Source organism: Cucumis melo, chromosome 12, assembly GCF_025177605.1.
Source record: "Cucumis melo cultivar AY chromosome 12, USDA_Cmelo_AY_1.0, whole genome shotgun sequence".
NCBI lineage: Eukaryota > Viridiplantae > Streptophyta > Magnoliopsida > Cucurbitales > Cucurbitaceae > Cucumis > Cucumis melo.
The window spans coordinates 19510492-19534672 of NC_066868.1; the positions used below are offsets into that span (position 1 = coordinate 19510492).

General features: G+C 36.9%; 1 long non-coding RNA gene across 3 annotated transcripts; it reads right to left on the reverse strand.

Annotated features, from left to right (window-relative positions):
- Positions 1–562: 562 nt before the first annotated feature.
- On the reverse strand, positions 563–24100 carry LOC127144519 (uncharacterized). Of its 3 annotated transcripts, XR_007816305.1 has the most exons (14): positions 24052–24100; positions 23804–23865; positions 23042–23178; positions 22549–22710; positions 21774–21990; positions 18922–19305; positions 18749–18821; positions 18562–18614; positions 17736–17873; positions 16768–16910; positions 16610–16662; positions 2884–2961; positions 2496–2704; positions 563–2116 (listed from the first exon to the last, which is right to left on the reverse strand). It is a non-coding gene; the product is annotated as an uncharacterized LOC127144519 (long non-coding RNA). The 3 variants fall into 3 exon arrangements; XR_007816304.1 differs by lacking the exons at positions 23804–23865; positions 24052–24100 and having other exon boundaries at positions 22549–22587; positions 23042–23792; XR_007816303.1 differs by lacking the exons at positions 23804–23865; positions 24052–24100 and having other exon boundaries at positions 23042–23792.
- Between the last annotated feature and the right edge of the window lie 81 nt (positions 24101–24181).

The following is a 24181-nucleotide window of genomic DNA, read 5'->3' on the forward strand; positions in this document are numbered from 1 at the left end:
TACATGACTGTAAAGAAGAAAACTGTTGAAAGTCAAGTTGAGTCTTTTGAATTTCAAGATAGAGCACATGTGTGGTAAATGGAAAATTAGTGTGGAAAATCTCTTATACAAGAAGATTTCATTTTGGGTATGGACATTTGGGTTTTAAATCCAAAAGGAAGAATGGTTGATAATCAACCAAGGAACACTCAACAAGTTCTTGTGATAAACCAAGCATGGCATGACAACAACCTCAAGATTTTCAACAATGACATAAAAACAAGCAACAAAACCTATAAAGCAAGCAAGAATTACCCCTGAGTATCCTAGAATTTTCACATAGAAATAAAGAACCTACAAGATTACAACAAATGATTGAAAAGAGAGAAGACCTTTATAGATTCAGATTCTTCTAAGAAAAAGGAATTAATTCCTAAATCCCTATCCCAACATTCCTCTAAGATTTTATACCATTACATTGTTTCACACCCATTTAACATTACAGAAACATGAATCAAAAAAAATTTCAAGATTCAAACGAATAATTTGACTCAAATAAAACAGAAATGCAATTTCATCAAAATTTTCAAGTAAAAACGACATTTATTTTCATATCAATCACAAATTAAGCAAACTTTAATTTTTTTAATAACATTCCCCAAGAATTGCATGCATTCTACTTGACCTACCCGACTGAACTCTAAGGGCAAGACAAGTATGGTTTTGGTTAGGCCAAAAATGAAGAGTTCCCCACACAAGTTCTGATACTGAGGGAGCCCAACGCATTCTACTTGACCTATCTGGCTGAACATTGAGGGCTAGACAAGTCTGGTTGTGATTAGGCTAAAAGTGAAGAGTTCCCTACACAAGTTCTGATACTAAGAGAGCCCAACCATTCTACTTGACCTAACCGACTAAACACTAAGGGCTAGGAAGGTCTGGTTTTGGTTAGGCCAAAAGTAAAGAGTTCCCCACACAAGTTCTGATACTGAGAGAGCCCAACGCATTCTAATTGACCTAAGCGGCTTAACTCTAAGGGCAAGGCAGGTCTAGTTTTGGTTAAGCCAAAAGTGAAGAGTTCCCCACACAAGTTCTGATACTAAGGGAGCCCAACACATTCTACTTGACCTAACTGGCTGAACTCTAAGGGCAAGGCAGGTGTGGTTGTGGTTAGGCCAAAAGTGAAGAGTTCCCCACACAAGTCTGCATGAGAGCGCTAATCCGTCCAAGGCTGCAGGCAGATGGTTTACTCTCGGTCAGAAGAGGAAGGTTGAGCCACCGATTGCCTTAGCACCGCAACGGAACCTGAGGTCGGGAGGTGTCTTCCAGCGGCACCGTCAGGAGCTTGCTGTAGCAGAAAGAACATTGAGAGAGCTACCTGCTTGTCGTTGCCTGGTAGGGAGCGGGGTTTGCTTCAGGTACAAGCAACCAGGGCATACCGCTGACGTTTGTCCTCAGAAACTCATTGAGACTACCCCGCACCAACCTTCCGTTTCCCAGCAGGGAAGAGTTTTTGCCATTACTCGTCAGGAGGCAGAGCAAGCTAGTACCGTGGTGACAGGTACGCTCCCACTCTTGGGGCATTATGCACTTGTATTGTTTGACTCTGGGTCATCCCATTCTTTCATATCCTTAGATTTTGTTCGGCAAATGGGTTTAGAAGTTGAACCGTTGGGTAGTATACTATTTATTTCTACCCCATCGAGAGAAGTCATGTTGTCTAAAGATCAGATAAAGACATGTCAAGTAAAGGTAGCGAACCATGTGTTGGACATGGCCTTGCTAGTGTTGGACATGCAGAATTTTAATGTAATTTTAGGCACGGATTAGTTGTCTGCCAACTATGCAAGTATTGATTGTTCTCGCAAGATGGTAGTTTTTAACCCTCCTTCAGTGGCTAGCTTTAAGTATAAGGGGACAGGGACTGTAGTCCTACCCAAAATCATTTCGGCTTTGAAAGTCAGTATGCTACTCAACCATGGTACTTGGAGTATCTTGGCCAGCGTGGTGGACACTAGAGAGTCGGAAGTTTCCTTGTCATCTGAGTCGGTGGTGAGAGAGTACCCCTACCACTTATCACGCTTTTCCTTCACTCAACACCAACACCCTTCCTTTGGTCTGTCTTCAAAGAACAATCCTGAAATTGCGAAAAAGAAAGTCAAATTCAAATGTTTACCTAGAAAAAATGAAAATTATTATGGTTAAGACCAAAACTAAACAGTTATCAAATAAGACCTAATAGATTTGATTTTAACAACCTTCACGATGTGTACTTGGGATCCACTCTAGATTTGTGCAGGAAAATTGGTTTATATATACTCATTTTGCAAGTCACGCATTGCTTTTATAAAACCAGAAGACAGATCGATCTTATGCTTTTTCATGTTTATGACATTTTGTATCTTGCCTCCTTTTCTCTTATGAAATTTTAACTGAATCAATCTCAGAGTGTAGTGTAATCCACCCAAAAAAATATGAAAAGGCTAAAACAAACACAAAAGTAGTGGTTAACGTACATGGGTTGGAAGCATATAAAGGAAGAGATTAAATGCAGCTTTAGCCTCGGCACTTTCTGGGAGAATGCTAAAAGTCCATCTTTCTTTAAGAATGAATAGATTTGAAAGACCCTTGGCAAATATTGAACAATGAGAATATATTTCAACGACCTCACTGCGTATATAAATCCATTTCCTCTTAATCTTGAAATGAGAACTAAAACCACCACCTGCAAACGAGTATTTTTCACATGCATTAGAATAATATCATCACCCTAAATAAATAAAAGGCTAGGATCTTGGAGGTCTACATATAATCAAATCCTTCGAGGAAATACCAGAAATTAGAAAATTGGAGAAAAACTTAAGATAGATAGAATCTAAGCTAGCAGAGGCTGAAGTTTCATACCTGGGGGAGTGGAAGAACCGAAAGAACGTCAACTGTGAAGTAAGATATGCCCCTTCAATCTCATTGCCTCCAATCTTGCTATGGTTGATTGCAGATATGTTTATTAAATATTAACAAGAAAAAAAGAATAGCTCATCAAATCGGATAATGTAAAGAGATTATATGTAAACTAAAACTTTTAACCATCAAAATAACTAATTAAAAGACTAGATGCAGAAGATCGAAGAGTTCAAGCTTCGCCAGTCGATAGGGATGTCAACAATTTAAGTGGGAGAAAATGTCACGAGCATACTTGTCCAGGACATTATTTGCCTATAGCCGCACGTCCAGATACCCCAAAATCACCATATCTCTATGCTTTGTACTTAGTTTAGTCTATTGCTTTCCTTTTTATGTCGTCGACCTAGGGTGTGATGTTTCGGCATTTTCATATTCAAGCCTATCAAAGCTAAAATTGTTCGAAATTTACTATAGGGGAGACATAAAACTTGAATCCCCGACAAGCCTTGTTGTACTCTTTGCAATCTAAGCTTTCTTTGCAATTGACAGTCTTTAATGCTTTCTTTAACGATGTTTTCAATGTTTTTCTTTCTCTCTCACGTTTTAATAACCTATTTTCTCTCAAAACATGAAGGGAGGCTACATCGTACTATGAGTTTGTCCGTGACTTCTAGATTTTAAAAGGTTGACTTGTTCATCGAGATAGAACAAGAGTCGCACAACCACCCGTCCTGTGTTTGAAAAGTTACGATTGTTACAAGTGGTATCAAAGCTTTGTTAGCTCCTTAGTTAAGCGAGATGCAAATATGTCGGCCATTAAACAATTGTCGAAGTCGCAATCTGAGCAAATGACTGAGATTGAGGAGCAACTCTTGTATTTGATAGAATTGCTAAATTTAAACGTGGGAGTAGCTTTTTAAGCTCTGTTGGGCACATGGAAGAGCTTAACTGATATCAAAAGACCATGCTAAAGTTTCATAGTGACCTATCAGACGATTTTAGAGCAACGATCGAGAAAATCGAGGCCGAAATGGCCGATATGAAAATGCAAGTAAATTTAACGATGCAAACAGTGGGGAACAAGACCCTGAATCCAGTATGAAGTGTGTCAAGTAAGGTCAAGATCTTGGAACCCATAGTCTTCAATGGGAATCGCGATGTTAAAGAACTTGAAAATTTCATCTTTGATATAGAGCAATACTTTAAGGTTAGTGGAACCAATTCTGAAGAAACCAAGGTAACATTAGTCTCCATACATCTGTCCGATGATGCAAAACTCTGATGGAGGTCAAAAGTGAATGACGTCCAGAATGGTCGATGTACCATTGACACATGGGAAGATCTTAAGAAAGAATTAAGGACCTAGTTCTTCCCTAAAAATGTTGAATTTATTGCTAGAAGAAAATTGTGGGAACTCAAACACACTGCAACCATCAAAGAGTATGTGAAATAGTTCTCCGGTGTTATGTTGGATATTCAAGACATGTTGGAAAAACACAAAATATTTTGTTTTGTAGAAAGGCTCAGGCCGTGGGCTAGGAGTAAGTTATACGAATAGAAAGTTCAAGATCCTACCTTTGATCTTGCCACCGTAGAGAGACTGTTTGACTACGGTGGCGACCAAGGGTCTCAAAAGAAGAATGTGACCACACTGAATCCAGAGAATAGGATCTCAAAGCCTAATCCCCCAACAAACTTCATAAACGATAAAAAACCACATACCTTAAGCTCTAGTACTCCACGAGGAGCACACTAGTCAAATTCGAATAAGACAAGACCTATTTCTTGCCTCGTGGGATAAGGCCTCCATCGGGTAGCCTAATAACTACATCGAGGCTAGCTAACAACTTTGCAAGCCTCCTTGCAATGATCTAACGATTTGGAGGGAGAAAAAAAAGCAAAAAGGGAAGATGAGGGGAGGGTGTGTTAAAACTCTTATCGACAATCCAAAAGAAGGCCTCTCACCAAAAGGATGCTTTTGAAAATGGAGTCATGTTTGTCAACGCAATTATAAACTCCAAAACTGCAAAGAGCACCATGGTGGATTAAGGTGTAACTCATAACTTCATTTCTAAACAAGAAGCACGTCGGTTGGAGTTGAAAATCAAGAAGGACATAGACCAGATGAAAGGTGTGAACTCCGAAGCCTTGCAAATTTTTTGGGTATCAAAAAGGGTATTTCTAAAATTAGGCGAATCGAGAAGAGACGTTGATTTTAGTCGTGGTCTGTATGGATGACTTTGATGTAGTACTCGACATGGAATTTCTCATGCAATATAAAGTCATTCCCATGACACTGGCCTAGTGTATGGTATTAACGACCAATAACACGACTGTAATCCAAGCTAAGATCAAACAACTAACTCGGGTGAGAATAATTTTAGCCCTACAACTGAAAAAAGGCCTCAGTAGAGAAGAGCCAACCTTCATGGTCATCCCGTTGGTGGTTGAGCAAATATAAACTTGGACTATCCCAATAGAGATCTAGAAAGTTCTAAATGATTATGTTGATATCATACCGCTTAAACTGTCCCAGTCTTTTTTAGTGGTACAAGGGACATAGAAATCCATATTCTAGTGAATGATCAGTTCGGTAGGATGAACTACAAATTCGGTAGACAAGTGAATAATCAGTTCAGAAATAACCACACCAAAAAAATTAGGAGGCAGAAAGGAAAGTCGACCACGAAGATCTATTTCCACACGCCCACGGGACATGTCCAATCTTCTTTCTTCTTCGTATTGATTCCATTAGAAACCTGAACCCAGTTCACTTTGAATCACGCAATTTCCCTATTTTAGTGATTTAGTCAGCATGCAGAATGAACTCCACGATCGATAAAGAAAGGGCATCAGTCGCACTCAAACCCTCATTCAAAGGTATCAATGCCTTTCTTTTCAAGTGATTTAAAACATTCCTTCTTAACAAATCAGGTAATTCAAAGGAAATAGGGTTTTTCCCTTGTTCCCCACTTCTTGCCACTAGCATCCTATTTATCCTACACCCTAGCCCCTAACGGTCTTTAACCACCCCACGTAGTGATTACATCCCTTTCTCTTATTGAAGAGGCTTCTCTTCGCTTTGAGTTATTAACCGAGAAATCCTATTATTGTATATGATTTTACTGTTGAATAACTAAACGGTCTGACGATCTGTCTCATTCCCAAAACTAAGCATGCAAGAGGAAGACCAAAGGCTACTGAAACTTTTTGGTCACTCACAAGAGGTCTGGAACCCTGAGTACAATATTCCGAGTGTAGCAGGAAAAGAAGCAGTATGCACCTACATGAGAATACCTTCCAGCAAAAAAGCCTAACTCAAATTGACACCATGCGGCCAGGCGGGCACTGCATGTGTGTGTGCAAGACAAGCACGTGGTTGTGCATTCTTATGCTTTATGCACGCGTGCTGCATGGGCTCATGCCTTGCAGCTAGTAGTCTAATGGCATATTTTTTGGGTTGTTTAAGTGGTTTGGAAAATTTTGAGCAAATTTTGGATGTTTCCTATAGTTAAGTGATTAATTAAGACATCATATGAAATTTTCAAGTCAAGATGGATTTGAAAGAATTTCTGAGCCAAGTGTTGGATCAAGTTTGTGAGTGACAAAATAAACTTATAAGCATGTTTTACTAGTGATATCTTAAAGCATGGTTTGAGAAATGTATTTAAACTTACTGATTTCTATTGAGATTTGCAAAGCATGTGTCACCACGTGTCCGAGAGGACGCGGAGCGGACGACGTCCTCAAAATGGTTAGTTTTAAAACAAAATAGGAGTCGCCACAAATCTTTTTTTTACGGTGTGATTGGACACCGAAATAAAGTAACCTTTTTTAAATAAATCATAAAAATATGGTCTACGAAAACTAGAGTTGAGTTTGCGAGTCATTTGTGTATGTGGAAAGTGTTAGCACCCTACAACACCCGTTTAGAAAACTGTGGCCAAATTTCAAATCTTGAATTGAAAATATTCTTTAATTTTTTTAAAAAATAATGTCTTATTTTACCTCTCATTGCTCCAATATTTGAAGCAATTATCTCATAAAATAAGTTGAGAACATTCCATTAATTAGGCTATATCAAAAGAAAATCTTCCCACCTCAAGAAAGTGAGAAATTAGTACAATTTCTCAAAATCCATCATAGGAATAACCTTCTAATAAATAGATTTTTTTAAAAGATTAATTAAAATCATTTTTTTTCATCAAATCTTGGACTCCCAAAGATGTGATCCCTCACCTCAAGAAATCTAAAAAATTGGACTCCCAAATTTCCTAGATTCCGTCATAGGATTTTAGTTAAGAAAAACGGTAAAAGTTATTAGAAAAGATTGATTAAAAAACCTTATGAGAGCATAGATTAAATTTTGAACGTTTGAAAAACATAAAAAATTATAACATTAAAAGACAAAATTCAAAATGATTTTTTAAAAAATGTTTTGTGAAAGATTTTAAAACTTGGAGAATTTTAAATTAAAAGGATTTTAAAACATTGAAATTTTAACTAGAAAGAGTTGAAAATTTTAAATAGAAAACAAAATGGGGCTTAATAAGAAATTTTAGAGAAGTAGAAACAAGAGTAGAGAAACATCATAACAAATTATGCAAACATAAAATAACATATTAAGATTTTAATAAAAACATATTGGAGACCTATCTCGAACTTCCAAAGAATTGATTTTCTCACCTCAAGAATCCTAAGAAATCGGACTCTCAAATTTCCTAAATTCCGTAGTCGGACGTCTTTTGTAAAAAGAAAAAATAATTTAAAATATTAACAAACTTAAACAATTATTAGCAATAACATATTAAATTGACCACAAAAAGGGGGGGAAATTAAATATTAAATAACATATAAAAGACAAGAATGTATTAAAGAAGCAATAATCAAGATGAGAAAATATTAAAGAAGCAATAAATAATGATATAAAAAGAATAAAGAATAAAAATGCTAATTAAAAAGAAAAGTAAAAATACAATATATAGAGAATAAAACTTAAGAATAAATTAACAAATTAAACACATAATAATAAATAAAAAAGAGATAAACAAGGTAAGAAGAAATACGTAATAAATACATAAAAAAATATAAAAATGAAACTCGCAAGATAATAAATAAATAATTATAAGAGAAAGTAAAGTAGAGAAATAAGAACAAGAATGATAACCAAATATTTAATCATTTAGTCTTTTTATTTTTATTTATTTATTTATTTATTTATTTTTGCATTTTTTATGGAACCTTGAAGAATGATAAATAGAATAATGAGAATAGTAAGAATAAGAAAAAAAATAAAGAACTTTGAAGAAAAAAATAAACAAAATAACTCAACACACTAAACTTCACTTGTTGTTTGAGGTGTGGATCATTGGGACCAAAACTCTACTATACACCTCCAACTAAGTTAAAGGTTTTTTGTATGTTGGATTCTTGGCATTTTAAAGAGAAAGATATAGTGAATTGCTAGAAGAGAAAATAAAATGGATGTTAAAGATCTTTTGATTTTTTTTTTTTTTAAGAAGATATGAAGGTTAAGGGATGTAGGGGATATGAAAACTATAGATTGATAGCTGAACTCATGATTAAGTAGAGCATGGATTTAAGCTAGTTTTCCAAAGTTTATGTTAGGTTAAAAGCATGATTATGACTATGTGATTTGAAAGTAAGAATTTGTCTTCACCCAAGTTTTCAAGCATGATTTTATAAATTTATGCCCGTATGTTCTATGTACTCTCTCTATGGCCCTATGTGCACATTTCGAAACTACGTTACTGATGGGAAGGTTGGCAAGCTTATGCTTAAATCCATCAGGAAAGGTATACTTTGTTGTGCCTATCAGAAGAAGGATACGGTGAAAATTGTACCCTATGTTCGTCTTTTGACAAAGAGGTGTTTTGACTCCGAAGTAGTCTTTTGACGATGAGGTGTTAGTACTACCTAGACTCATGCTAAGAATGGGTTGTGAATTTCTGATCAAGAAGGATCTATGAAATATCATCGAATGTTTTAAGTTCGAGTATCATATCTTTCAAATGATTTCGAACAATTTGAATATTTTTATAAGCCAAGGATTTATGCTCAACTGTTTTAGAGAGCATGTCTTATGAAAACCATCACTCACTCAGTCTTTCAACTTATCCTTTCAAATCATTTCTCACTTTTCAGAAATGGATTGTGCATTCCCTAATGTTGGACGTATTGTTGTCAGGCCAACCAATTATTAGAAATTGTTAAGTCATTTTGAAAGTTAGTTTTTACTTTGAAAGAAAAGTTTAGGATGAGCATGTCTATGTTTATTGTTAAAGTTTCAATGCTATAAGTTAGTTTAGTAAAAAGGTTATTGTCATGTTTAAAACTTCCGTTGCTGTATCACAATAGTTGCAACTAGTGGTCTAAGTTATTAGTAAAAGCATGTAGCTTGTATTGTTGTTCCTTTCGACCATGCATTCGTGTTGTGATTGCTAGTTAAGTTAGATAGGTTAATCGGTTGGTGAGTGTTGCAAAGGTATGACAATCCTTGCCAATCCTTGCACCCCTTTCAGAGCTAGGTTAGGGGTTCAGGAAAAGAGCTCTGGGAAAGGGTGTGACAATAGCACCATCCCATTGGAGTATGCAATGATGATTTATTGCATTATAAAGTAGATGGTAGTAAACCTTGGCGCCATAGTCAGAAACTTCTCCTCTCTTGGATGGAAGCACCTAAAGTTGTCGTGTCCTTCCCCTACACCATTGAAGCTCTTTGTCTGAAAGCAGTTTCCGAGCTTTCAGCTTTTATACAAGCACCCATTCCTACCGATGTATGTTCTCAGGCGACTCTCATCCAAACTATAAAGCTCCATCAAAATAAAGAAGAAGACACCTCAAAACCCTTAATAAAGTTATAGGAGAAGAAAATAATTGTGGAGAAGAAGAAGAGGCCTCTCTGCCACCAACACTACTCAAGAGGAAAAAGACCCATGCTGGTGCGTTTAACTCACATAAAAAGGAAAAGAGATGGACGTTAGGTGTAACCATCAACCCTAAACCTCTAGCCATCTTACTCTCAAACACTCCTATCACCTCCTAAAAAATCCAAATCCATTAGTCCTCTTCCTCCTTATACAAAAATCCAATCCCCCCCACCCTATCAATCATACTAACATCCTCCAACTTCCGCTTTCCCATAATCCAACTCTCCTAGGTCACTATCACCTATGCTTCTGTTAAGGACCCTTCCCTGCACTCAGAAAAACCCAACAAAATGCAAGAAACAGAGGCAGCACTCTGTGGCATCTTTATTTATGTAAAAGGGAGAAAGTTCACAATGAAAGCTTAGACAAACACAAGAAGATAGCTAACTAAGGAATAAAGCAACAAAATAACCAGCAACCGAATTCCAGCAATTTGAGATCCTGGTGTCTCCCTGCAGCCTCCACAGCAGCCTTTTCTCTACCAAAAACACATGCCCTCAGCAATCCCTAAACATTCCTTAAATATTACCCTTTTCTCCAGTGGGTCCCCCTCCCTCAGTATATTCGTTATTCGTTTTTTTCTAGGTCGGGTTATCTATGTGGGTATTTGGTTTTCTTCCCCTACGCTTGTAAGTATGTATGATAGGGGGGTCTTACAATACCGGTGGATTCGAAATTCACCTTGTCCTCAAGGTGAAAAGAAGGATATTGTTGGTTCATCGCATAAACGGACTCCCACGTCACATCACTGTCAGGCAACCCCTTCCACTTTATTAGCCATTCATTGGCTCCAATTTCTGTATTCCAACGGATTCCCAAAAGTGCTTCAGGTTCGACTTATAACTCAAATTCTTTGGTCAGCGCTGGTGGTACATGCTGCACTTGGTAAGAATTCCCCTACTTCAATTTAAGTTGCGAACATGGAATACATTGTGGATTATGGCCCCGGGAGGAAGATTTAGACGGTAAGCTACTTCTCCCATCTCCTCAATGATTCGGTACGGCTCGTAGAACTTTGGGGTTAATTTTTCACAACATTTCTGTGCTAATGACCGCTGTCTATAGGGTCGCAACTTCAGGTAAACCTCATCTCCTACCCGGAATTTCAATTCTCTACGATGTAAATCCGCCTGTTTTTTTCATTCTATTTTGTGCCATCATTAGATTATCCTTCAAGGCCCTGATCACTAAATCTCTTTCCTTCAACAGCTGTTCGACACTATTGTTGTTAGATTTTCTGTCTCTGTAGCACACCAGCGGTGGGGTGGTCGGCCATATACTACCTGAAATGGCGTTGTCTTCGCCAATGCATGGAAAGTGGTGTTATACCCCAACTCTGCCAAAGGGATACATTTATGCCATTTCGTGGGCTGTTCGTTACAAAAACAACATAGGTAGGTTTCTAGGCAACGATTTACCCTTTCCGTTTGTCCGTCGGTCTGCGGATGGAAGGCCGTACTTCTTTTTAAAGATGTCCCCATGGCTGTAAACAGTTCTTTCCAAAAATGGTTTAAGAAAATCTTATCTCGATCAGTTACGATTGAATTCGGTATTCCATGTTTACTAATGATCTCCTCTACGAATTTTTCTGCCACTTGCTTCGCTGTAAAGGGGTGTTTCAAGGTGATGAAATGGGCCATCTTACTCAATCGGTCCACTATAACCATGATACTGTCATATCCTCCAGCCTTAGGTAAACCCTCAATGAAATCCATAGTCCAGTCTTCAAGAATCAGATTGGGTAATGGCAATGGCTGCAGTAGTCCCGCTGGAGCTAGTGCTTCCGTTTTATTCCTTTGACAGATTTCACATTGTTCTACATACTTCTTAACGTCATTTTTCATGCCCATCCAGTGTATCTCTCCGTTCATCCTCTTATACGTTTTGAGAAACCCCAAATGACCCCCTAACACCGAGTCATGGAAAGTGTGAAGCAGTGATGGAATAAGAGTGAAGTTTTTGGACATAACTAATCTTCCCTTGTAGAGTAAGTTACCCGATTTCCATTGGTAGTTTGCTTTTCCTTCCGGGTTTTCCTTCAATATGTTAATGATGTCTTGCAATTCCTCATCCTTTTCAACTTCCGTTGTCACTATTTCGATATCCAACAGCCCGTGGGCTCTTAAAGAGTTTAGTTCGGCTGGCAGCTTCACTCGGGATAAGGCGTCGGCAGCTTTATTTTGTAATCCGGGTTGATACAAGATTTCAAAATCATATCCCAACAGTTTTGTTAACCATCTTTGGAATTGTGGTTACACCTCCCTTTGTTCCATTAAGAATTTCAAGGCCTTCTGATCTGAAAGAATCGTGAATTTTCTGCCTAGCACGTAATGGCGCCACTTCTGTACAACCATCACTACTGCCATTAATTCCTTTTCATAAATGGATTTCGCTTGGGCTCAGGGAGATAATTTCTGACTAAAGTAAGTTGTCGATTTGTTGTTTTGAGAAAGAACAGCTCTCAAACCTGTCCCTGAAGCATCGGTTTCAATGATGAATGGTAAGGAAAAGTTCGGAAGTGACAACACCGGTACTGATATCATCGCCTGTTTTAACAATTCGAAGGCTATCGTAGCGTCGTCACACCAATGGAACCCATTCTTCTGTAGTAATTTGGTCAGTAGCGTCGCAATGTTTCCGTAATTCTTGACGAACCTCCGATAGTATCTCGTCAACCCAAGGAACCCTCTCAGTTTTGAAACGTTAGTGGGTTGAGGCCAATTCACCATCACCTTCTCACCATCGGCTTCTACCCACTTTTTTGATATCCAATGGCCCAAATAATTAACTCTTGAATGCCCGATCACGCACTTCTTTTCGTTAGCAAATAACCGATTGTCCTTCATCACATTAAAAACTACTCCCAGATGCTTCTCATGTTCCGTAATATCCTTACTGTAAATCAGTATGTCGTCGAAAAATACTAGTACAAATCTCCCCAAGAATGGCCGAAAAATCTGATTCATTAAGGACTAGAAGGTTGCTGGCGCGTTGGTCAACCCGAATGGCTTCACCAAAAACTCATAATGTCCCTCGTGGGTGCGAAATGTCGTTTTCTCAATGTCTTCTTCCTCTAGAATTTGATGGTATCGGAGCGTAAATCTAGTTTTGAAAAAACTTCCGCTCTGTGCAACTCATCCAGAAGTTCTTTGATGACCGAAATGGGGAACTTATCGACGACAGTAACCTGATTCAACTTGCGATAATCAACACAGAAGCGCCATCCTCCGTCTCGTTTTTTTACCAATAACATTGGGCTGGAGTATGGGCTTCGACTGGGTCTAATAATACCCGCTTGAAGCATTTCCGATACCAATCTTTCTATCTCTCCTTTCTGTATATATCCATATTTGTAGGGCCGTACATTGATTGGGTTTTGTCCTTCTGGAATCATTATTCGATGGTCCACTGCTCTTTTCGGAGGTAATCCCTTGGGCAACTCAAATATGGATCTGTTTCTTGCCAGCAAATTTCTGATCATGGGCAGTTTAGATTCCTCCCCTTCCTCTTCTTTTTCACTTTCCACTCCCGAGTCTACTTCAATCTCAATCTTTTGAAACTCTATTAAAAATCCCTGATCCTTTTCTTCCTATGTTTTGAAAATCGTTTTCAGAGAACATTCTGCCTTTGTCAGTGACGGGTCACCTTTTATATGACTTGCGACGTTCCAGCCATGAACACTATGGTCATAGACGACCAATGGATTTCCATAAATCCTGTAGTGCTCAAGCATTACATTCCCAGAACCAAGTCAACTGCCTCCCAATTCAATCACTAAAAACTCTGCCACTATTGTTAATTCAGGTAATTTGACCTCAACCGTTTTGCAGATCCCATTTCCTTCCAACGCTGTTCCACCGCTGATAGTCACTCCAAATTTATTCTTTCTTTCAAGCGGCAAAGTTAACTCCTTCACTACCCCTCTATGGATGAAATTGTGTGTCGCCCCACTGTCGATAAGAATAATTACCTCTCTGCCCTAAACCGTGCCTCGCAATTTCATCGTTCCTTTCGAAGTGAACCCTAAAATGGTTCGAAGCGATATTTCGGACCCACCTTCGATTTCTAGAGATCCCAGCTCTACCCCTTCAGCTCCATCATCTTCCTTCAGTTCCTAGTTCTTCGTCTTCATTCGTGAAAAAAAAACATCAACTCCCGATTGGTTTTACCCTTGCACCGATGTCCCGGTGAGTATTTGTCGTTACAACAGAAATACAACCCCTTGTCCAGCCTTGCTCGGAACTCGCTATCTGATAGTCTTTTCACCGGCGGTTGTGGTTCCCTTTTTACAAAATTTCCCTTGATCGGTATCGCAACCTGTTTCATTGCGAAATCGGCCCGTTTACCATCTTTATTTTCTAAATTTGTTATGACCTTGTTTTCCCTTCTGGGCTTGGGTCCCCACCACAATTGGCCCATTACCTCTCCAATCATTTAGGGCTAACTTAATGGCCAGGTCTCGATCACTTACCATTTGGGCTTCCCGCATACACTCTTCCAACGTCACCGAATGACGGCTTTTAACTTCTGCCTGCAAGTTGGTTTCCAACCCGGTGATGAACGCGTCGATGAGAACACTCTCTACCATTTCCGACAACGGTGCCGAATACTCCAAAAACTTCTTCAAATAATCACCATACCTGTGGTCCTGTTTAATTCGTATGAGACGCGCTCCTAAACTTCCTTCTCCTGGTGTCTTAAAATGTTCGAACATTCTTCTTTTGAGGTCCTCCCACGACTTCACCTTCTTCCGATTATTACTCCGACAAAAACAGTTCACCTCGTCCAACCCAAAACTGACTACGACTACCTTCACTTTCTCCTCATCCGCCAACTCATTGATGTCAAAATAATGTTCGGCTCGATAAATCCAAGTTTCTGGGTTTTCTCCATTGAATACTGGTATCTCCAGTTTCTTGTACTTACTCCTGTCCGACGACCCCACGGCGAAGCCCGGTGTCATTTCTATCTCCCTTATTTTTTTCTTTCCCTTTTAGTCCGGACCCATCGGAGGCACACGATTCCTCCCTGAGTTTCACCCGACTGCCTTCCTTAACTTCCTCCGTCAGATTCTCCATGCTTTTAAGTAGACTAAGCATCATTTCCTTCAGCTCTCTGATTTCCTTTTCATTCATGTCCAATCTATCCTCCCACTCCTTCTAAGCCATAGCTCGTGTCTTCCCCAGGATGTTTGTGGCTCTGATACCACTTTGTTAAGGATCCTTCCCTGCACTCAGAAAAACCCAACAAAATGCAAGAAACAAAGGCAGCACTCTGTGGCATCTTTATTTATGTAAAAGGGAGAAAGTTCACAATGAAAGCTTAGACAAACACAAGAAGATAGCTAACTAAGGAATAAAGCAACAAAATAACCAGCAATCGAATTCCAGCAATTTGAGATGCTGGTGTCTCCCTACAGCCTCCACAGCAGCCTTTTCTCTACCAAAAAAACATGCCCTCAGCAATCCCTAAACATTCCTTAAATATTACCCTTTCCTCTAGTGGGTCCCCCTCCCTTAGTATATTCGTTATTCGTTTTTTCCTGGGTCGGGTTATCTATGTGGGTATTTGGTTTTCTTCCCCTACATTTGTAAGTATGTATGATAGGGGGTCTTACAGGTTCCTATTATCCTCTTGCCACTTCGAGTCCCTCATCACCATAACAACATCCTCCAACTCGTGACCTGACCTTAACAAGCCCTTACTTGATCAAAAGTGCATTGTTAGCCAAGAAGAACTCGACAACCCTATGGAAGATCTGCAGTGCGTTCCTCCCCCTTTGTACACTGCTATAAATATTTTCAAGAAGGAAGACGTGTATCTCACTTGTAAACCCCGAAATCCAAGAATCCCATAGTCCTCTAAGGAACTCAAGAGGAAATTAAAGATTGAAGTCAAGAGAAGGAAGGTTTAAGATTGTTGGTTCAAGATATATTGGAAATGAATTTTAATAAGATTGGATTGTTAAGTTCAAATGTTATGGAAGATGTGTCATTGTTTTTAAGATGACAAAAGAAAAGAGTCATTGTAACAAATGAAGGCCTAAATAATTTTTAGAAATTGGCTAACTGTTGGCTAGGGCATTGCATACTCTAAACAACTAAAAGTGTCGAGAGAACCCCTAAAAACACAAATTGAGTGGCCAAAGGTTGGAATGTGGTATGTTTCGAGAGGCATCAAGACAACATCTATAAGACAAGGTTGGATGGCAAAGAGTATGCTAGGCAAGGAAGCTAGCCATTTAGGAAATGCCAAGAAGCTCTAAAGAGCTTGGCATGCAGCCAAGAAAGAATGCCATGCGGCCCAGAGATGGGCTATATGGCCAAGGGGGCAATTCAACAATATTCATGATTTGCAATCCTAATATTTCAATCAATATTCATGGAGTTTTTTTAGTTGTCAATAAGTCAAATGAGAGGTGGGGATTTAAAACTTTGAGAGAGAAAGGGTTATCGAATGATTTCAAAATTAAACAAGCAAAAGTAAAAATATCTTGCGATAACTAGAGCACAATCTATCTAACTAAGAATCATCAGTATCACAACATAATAAAATACATAGAAATTAGGTATCACTTCATTAGAGAAGAAATTGAGATTAGAGAAATCGAAGTTGTCAAGATCCATACCTCGGGAAGTGCTCCAACATGTTGACCAAGTTGTTAGAGAAAAAAAATTCACATGATACCTCAATGTAATTGAATTTGAACTACTTGACAAATAAACCAAAGTAGTGATTTCCATGGTGGAGGACGAAAAGAAATAAAAACAAAATACCTTTTTCCTGATGCAAGCATCAGGCTCATTGTTGAAGCATATCCTTTAAATTTCTACATACAAAAGAATTTAAGAGTGAGGATGAGAAAGATTTATTTTGTAAAATTCTTCACAGATTGAAAAGCAACAAAGAAAATAAACCTAGCTGGACTAGTTACCCTCTATAGTTCGTTCTTCTTTCCCAAACCTTTCTTCTTATCATCTTCTTCTACTTATTGATCGTTCTACCTTCAAAAATCTTCTATCCCTTCTATTATGTGTAACTGAAAGAGAACGAGAGAAATTCCTCTTTGTTGAAAGCCTGAAACAAAAGAGGAAATTTTTTTACAGTTCTAAGATTTGCATGACTGTAAGGCGGGGAGTAACTCAAGTTGAGTCCTTTCAATTTCAAGATAGAACACCTGTATGGTAAATGAAAATTAGCGTGGAATAATCTTTTATACAAGAAGATTTCACTTTGTGTATGGACATTTGGGTTTTAGATCCAATAGGAAGAATGGTTGATAATCAACCAAGAAACAATCAAGAAGTTCTTGCGATAAAGAAGGCGTGGGAACAATCAAGAACAACCTCAAGATTTTCAACAATGACATGAAAACAAACAACAAAACCTATTAAGAAAGCAAGTATTACCTCAGAGTATCTTAGAATTTCCATCGAGAATTAAAGAACCTACAAGATTACTTCAGATGATTGGAAACAGAGAAGCAGACCTTTGTATAGATTCAGATTCTTTTAAGAAAGAGGAATTAATTCCTAAATCCTTATCCCAACATTCCTCCAAGATTTCAGTCGCTAATTTTGTTTCACACCCATTTAACATTACAGAAACATGAATCAAGAAAATTTCCAAGATTCAAAAGAAGAATCTGACTCAAACAAAAGAGAAATGCAATTTCATCAAAATTTTCCGGTAAAAAAGACAGTTATTTGCATACCCAATCTCAAATTCAGCAAGTTTTATCTTCTTTTTTTTTCAGAACATTCCACAAGAATTGCATCCAAAAAGAACCAAGATCGGATCTTATATTTGTATCTCTACTAAACCAACATGAAATTAAGGAATATATCAAACTTATTTTCATGAAGTATTCTAAACATCTCAACTTAAACAAATTAACATTACCTGTCAAGATCGACATTAATAGCGATTGGAAAGATTCACAACTGCGAGTCATGGAGTCTCTCTCCAATTTCTCAACGAATCTAGTGCTCCTCTTGTTATGGTTCTTCCATTTCATGTTAGCTCACCTCCTTTTCCAACCTACATCTTTTAGAAATCAAATCAATTGTGCAATTGGAACGACCAAAATTGAAATTCAATTGAGTCAGTTGATTCTTGAAAGTTTGAAAGCGAAACAACATGAATTCAGACTCACATAGGCACATATATATGTATGTGTGTACTGTTGTTTCTTCCTTGTTAACATTTCCTTTCATTATGTCATGTTTTAAAACTTGAAATTTTGAAATAACGTTCAAACTAAGAAAGAAAACTCCATAACACAAGCAAGCAAAAGTGATCAATCACATTTTTCTTCAAATAGGGCTCACAATACCCTCCATGCAAATTTGTCAATCAATGCTAAATTTGAAGCACGAAAGGAAAATAAAAGCTTCCTAATATCTCAATCAATATTTATGCAGGCTCTTTAGTTGACAAATAAGTCAAATGTGATGTGGGGATTTTAAATTCTGAGAGAAAAAGAGTTATTGAATGATTTCAGAATCAAACAAGCAAAAATCAAAATATATTGTGATAACTAGAGCATAATATGTCTAACTAAGAATCACCAGTTTCACAACATAATAAAACACATGGATATTAGGCATAACTTCATTAGAGAAGAAATCAAGAAAATAGAAACCTAAGTTGTCAAAATCCATACCTCTGGCAATGCTTCGACATGCTAACCAAGTCGTTTACACAAAAAGAAATCAAAACAAAATACCTGTTTTCTGATGTAACCATTAGGCTCATTGTTGAAGCATATTCTTTAAATTTCTACAGGTAAAAGAAGTCAAAAATGAAGTTGAGAAAGTTCATTTTGTAAAATTCTTCACACAAATTGAAAAGCAATAAAGAAGATAAACCTAGCCGAACAAGTTAACCTTTGTGTTCTTTCTTCTTTCACTAACCTTTCTCTTCATCTTCTTCTACTTGTTAATTGTTCTACCTTCAAAAATCTTTTATCCTTTCATTTATGTACAACTGAAACGAAAGAGGAAAACTGTTGAAAGTCATGAGATTTGCATGACTGTAAGGTGGAGAGTAACTCAAGTTGAGTCCTTTGAATTTCAAGATACAACACCTGTGTGGTAAATGGAAAATTAGCGTGGAGAATCTCTTATACCAGAAGATTTCACTTCGGGTATGGACATTTGGGTTTTAGATCCAACAGGAAGAATGGTTGATAATCAACCAAGAAACACTCAACAAGTTCTTGTGATAAACCAAGCATGGCATGAAAACAACCTCAAGATTTTCAACAATGGCATGAAAACAAGGAACAAAACCTATAAAGAAAGCAAGAATTACCTTAGACTATCATAGAATTTCCACAAAGAAATAAAGAACCTACAAGATTTCGACAAATGATTGGAAACAGAGAAGAAGACCTTTATATAGATTCAGATTCTCATAAGAGGAATTAATTCCTAAATCCTCATCCCAACATTCATCCAAGATTTCAGACCTTAACATTATTTCAAAAAATTAAAAATAAATCAAATTAAGACAAAAATTAATCTAGCAATTAAATTGATTTTAAATAAGGTCGGAAAAAATTAGGTAGCTACATGTGTTAAAAAGTTTGAAAGTTGAACTCATGATTAAATAGAGCATAAATTTAAGCTGGTTTTCCAAAGTTTATGTTATGTCAAAAGCATGTTTATGACTATGTGATTTGAAAGTAAAAATTTGTCTTCAACCAAGTTTTCAAGCACGATTTTATAAATTATACACGATCTTATAAACTAAACTAACTTATAATATTGATTTCGAATAGCTTGAATATTTCTATAAGCAAAGGATTTATGCTTAACTGTTTTATAAAGCATGTCTTGTGAAAACCGTCACTCACTAAGTCTTTCGACTTATCCTTTCAAATCATTTCTCACTTTTCAGGTATGGATTTTGCTTTCCCTCATGTTTGGGAGTACTGTTGTCGAACCAACCAATTATTAGAAATAGTTAAGTCATTTTAAAAGTTAGTTTGGACTCTGTAAGAAAAGTTTAGGATGAGCATGTTTATGTTTATTGTTAAAGTTTCAATGCTATAAGTTAGTTTAGTAAAAAGGTTATTGTCATGTTTAAAGCTTCCACTGATGTATCACAATAGTTACAACTAGTAGTCCATTAGTAAAAGCATGTAGCTTGTATTGTTGTTCCTTTCGAGTATGCATTCGTGTTGTGACTACTAGTTAAGTTAGACAGGTTAATCGGTTCGGTGAGTGTTGCCAAGGTATAGCAATCCTTACCAATCCTCGCACCCCATTTAGAGCTAGGTTAGGGGTTCAGGAAAGCAACTCCAAGAGAGGGTGTGACAACAGCACCATCCCATTGTAGTATGCAATGATGATTTATTTCTTTACATAAAGTAGATGATAGTTAACCTTGGTGCCATAATTAGAAACTTATCTCTTGGATGGAAGCACCTAAAGTTGTCGTGTCCTTCCCCTACACCATTAAAGCTCTTTGTCTGAAAGCAGTTTTTGAGCTTTCAACTTTTCTACAAGCACCCACTCCTAGAGATGTATATTCTCAAACGACTCTTAACCAAACCATAACGCTCCATCAAAGTAAAAAAAAAAGAGCCTTAAAACCCTTAATAAAGTTAAGGGACAAGAAAATAATTGCGTAGGAGAAGAAGAGGCCTCTCCGCCACCACCACTACTCAAGAGGAAAAAGGTCCATGTTGGCGCGTCTAGCTCGCAAAAAAAAAAAGGAAAAGAGATGCAAGCTAGTTGCAACCATCAACCCTAAACCTCTAACCATCTTTCTCCCGAACACTCTCGTCACCTCTTCCAAAATCCAAATCCTTTAGTCCTTCTCCTCCGTGTACAAAAATCCAATCCACCCCCCCTCCTTATCAATCATACCAACATCCTCCACCTTCCACTTTCCTATAATCCAACTCTCCTAGGCCACTATCACCTATGTTGCCTATTATCCTCTCACCACTTTCTGAATCCCCCGTCATCATAACAACATCCTCTAACTCACGACCTGACCTTAACAAGCCCTTCATCAAAAGTACATTATTAGCCAAGAAGAACTCCCCAACCCTAAGGAAGATCTGCAACGCGTTCCTCTCCATTCATACACTGCTATACATATTTTCAAGAAGGAAAACGTGCATCTCGCTTATAAACCCCGAAACCAAGAATCTCTAAGTCATCTAAGAAACTCGAGAGGAGATTACAGGTTGAGGTCAGGAGAAAGATGGTTTAAGATTGTTGCTTCAAAATAAATTGAAAACGAATTTTAATTAAGATTGGATGGTTCAATTCAAGTGTTATGGAAGAAGTGCCATTGTTTTTAAAATGACAATAGAAAAGAGTCATTGTAACAAAGGAAGGCCTCAAGAATTTTTGAAAATTGGTTAAGTATTGGCTAGGGCGTTGCATACTCTAGGCAACCAAAAGTGTCAAGAGAACCTTTAAAAGGATAAGTTGGGCGGCCAAAGGTTGGGATGTGGTATGTTTCGAGAAGCATCAACACAACATCTATAGGACAAGGCTAGATGGCCAAGGGTATGCTATGCAAGGAAGCTAAGCATTTAGGAAATGTCAAGAAGCTCTAAAGAGGTTGACATGCAGCCAAGAAGGAATGTCATGCGGCCAAGAGATGGGCTATGCGACCAAGAGGGCAATTCGACAACATTCATGATTTGCAATCCTAATATCTCAATCAATATTCATGGAGTTTCTTTAGTTGTCAATAAGTCAAATGTGATGTAGGGATTTAAAACTTTGAGAGAAAATGGACTATCGAATGATTTCAAAATTAAAGAAACAAAAATAAAAATATGTTGGGATAACTAGAGCACAATATATGTAAGAATTATCAGCATTACAACATAATAAAGTACATAGATATTAGGCATCACTTTATTAGAGAAGAAATTAAGATAAGAGAAATTGAAGTTGTCAAGATCCATACCTCGAGCAATGCTTCAACATGCTGACCAAGTCGTTAGAGAAAAAAGAAATTCATATGATGCCTTGATGTAGTTGAATTTGAACTACTTGATAAATAGACCAAAGTAGCGATTTCCATGTAGATATTAAAGGTGGAGGACGAAAATAGAAATAAAAACAAAATACCTAGTTTCTAATGTAACCATCAGGCTCATTGTTGAAGCATATCCTTTAAATTTCTACATACAAAAGAAGTCAGAAGTGAGGTTAGGATAGATTTATTTTGTAAAATTCTTCACAGATTGAAAAGCAACAAAAAAGATAAACCTAGCCGACTAGTTAACATCTATAGTTCTTTCTTCTTATCATCTTCTTCTACTTATTAATCGTTCTACCTTCAAAAAATTTCTATCCCTTCTCTTATGTACAACTGAAAGAGAAAGAGAGAAACTCATCTTCTTTGAATGCTTGAAACAAAAGAGAATTTTTTACAGTTCTAAGATTTGCATGACTATAAGGCAGAGAGTAACTCAAGTTGAGTCCTTTGAATTTCAAGATAGAGCACCTGTATGGTAAATGAAAAATTAGCATGGAAGAATCTCTTATTGCAAAAAGATTTCACTTTGTGTATGGATATTTGGGTTTTAGATCCAATAGGAAGAATGGTTGATAATCAACCAAGAAACAATCAAGTAGTTCTTGCGATAAACCAAGCATGGGAACAATCAAGAACAGCCTCAAGATTTTCAACAATGGAATGAAAACAAACAACAAACCTATTAAAAAAGAAGTATTACCTCATAGTATCTTAGAATTTCCTCCGAGAATTTAACAACCTACAAGAGTACCTCAGATGATTGGAAACAGAGAAGAAGACCTTTGTGTAGATTCAGTTTCTTCTAAGAAAGAGAAATTAATTCCTAAATCTTTATCCCAACATTCCTCCAAGATTTCAGCCCCTAGTTTTATTTCACACCCATTCAACATTACGAAAACATAAATCAAGAAAATTTCTAAGATTCAATAGAAGAATATGACTAAAACAAGAAAGACATGCAATTTCATCATAATTTTCAGGTAAAAAAGACAGTTATTTCCATACTCAATCTCAAATTCAACAAACTTTAATTTTTTTTTTTTCAGAACATTCCACAATAATTGGCATGCAAAAATAACCAAGATTGGATCTTATATTTGTATATCTACTAAACCAACATTAAATTAAGGACTATATCAAACTTCTTTTCATGAAGTATTCCAAACCTCTCAACGTAAGCAGATTAACGTTACCTGTCAAGATCGACATTAATATCGATTGCAAAAGTTTCAGAAATGGGAGCCATGAAGTCTCTCCCATTTCTCAACGAATCTAATGCTCCTCTTGTTAAGGTTCTTCCACTTCATGTTAGCTCACCTCTTTTTCCAGCCTACACCTTTTAGAAGTCAAACTCAATTGTGTAATTGGAACGACCAAAATTAGAATTCAATTGAGTTAGTTCATTCTTGAAAATTTGAAAGCAAAACTACGTAAATTTAGACTCACATATTCATATATAAATGTATGTGTGTACTGTTTTTCTTGCTTGTTAACGTTTCCTTTTGTTATGTCATGTTTTAAAACTTGAAAATTTGAAATAACGTTCAAACTAAGAAAGAAAACTCCATAACACAAGCAAGCAAAAGTGATCAATCACACTTTGGTTCAAATAGAGCTCACAATAACCTCCATGCAAATTTGTCAATCAATGCTAAATTTGAAGCACGAAAGAAAAATAAAAGCTTCCTAATATCTCAATCAATATTCATGCAGGCTCTTTAATTGACACATAAGTCAAATGTGATGTGGGGATTTCAAACTCGGAGAGAAAAAGAGTTATTGAATGATTTCATAATCAAACAAGCAAAAATCAAAATATATTGTGATAACTAGAGCGTACTATATCTAACTAAGAATCACAAGTTTCACAACATAATAAAACATATAGATATTAGGCATCACTTCATTAGAGAAGAAATCGAGAAAATAGAAACCTAAGTTGTCAAAATCCATACCTCTGGAATGCTTCGACATGCTAACCAAGTCAGTTACACAAAAAGAAATCAAAACAAAATACCTGTTTTTTGATGTAACCATTAGGTTCATTGTTGGAACATATCTTTTAACTTTCTACATACGAAATAAGTCAAAAATGAGGTTGAGAGAGTTCATTTTATAAAATTCTTCACACAGATTGAAAAGCAATAAAGAAGATAAACCTAACCGAACAAGGTAACCTTTGTTTCTTTTTTCTTTCACTAACCTTTCTCTTCATCTTCTTCAACTTCTTAATTTTTCTACCTTCAGAAATCTTCTATCCCTTCTCTTATGTACAACTGAAACGTAAGAAGAAAATTGTTGAAAGTCATAAGATTTGAATGACTGTAAGGCGG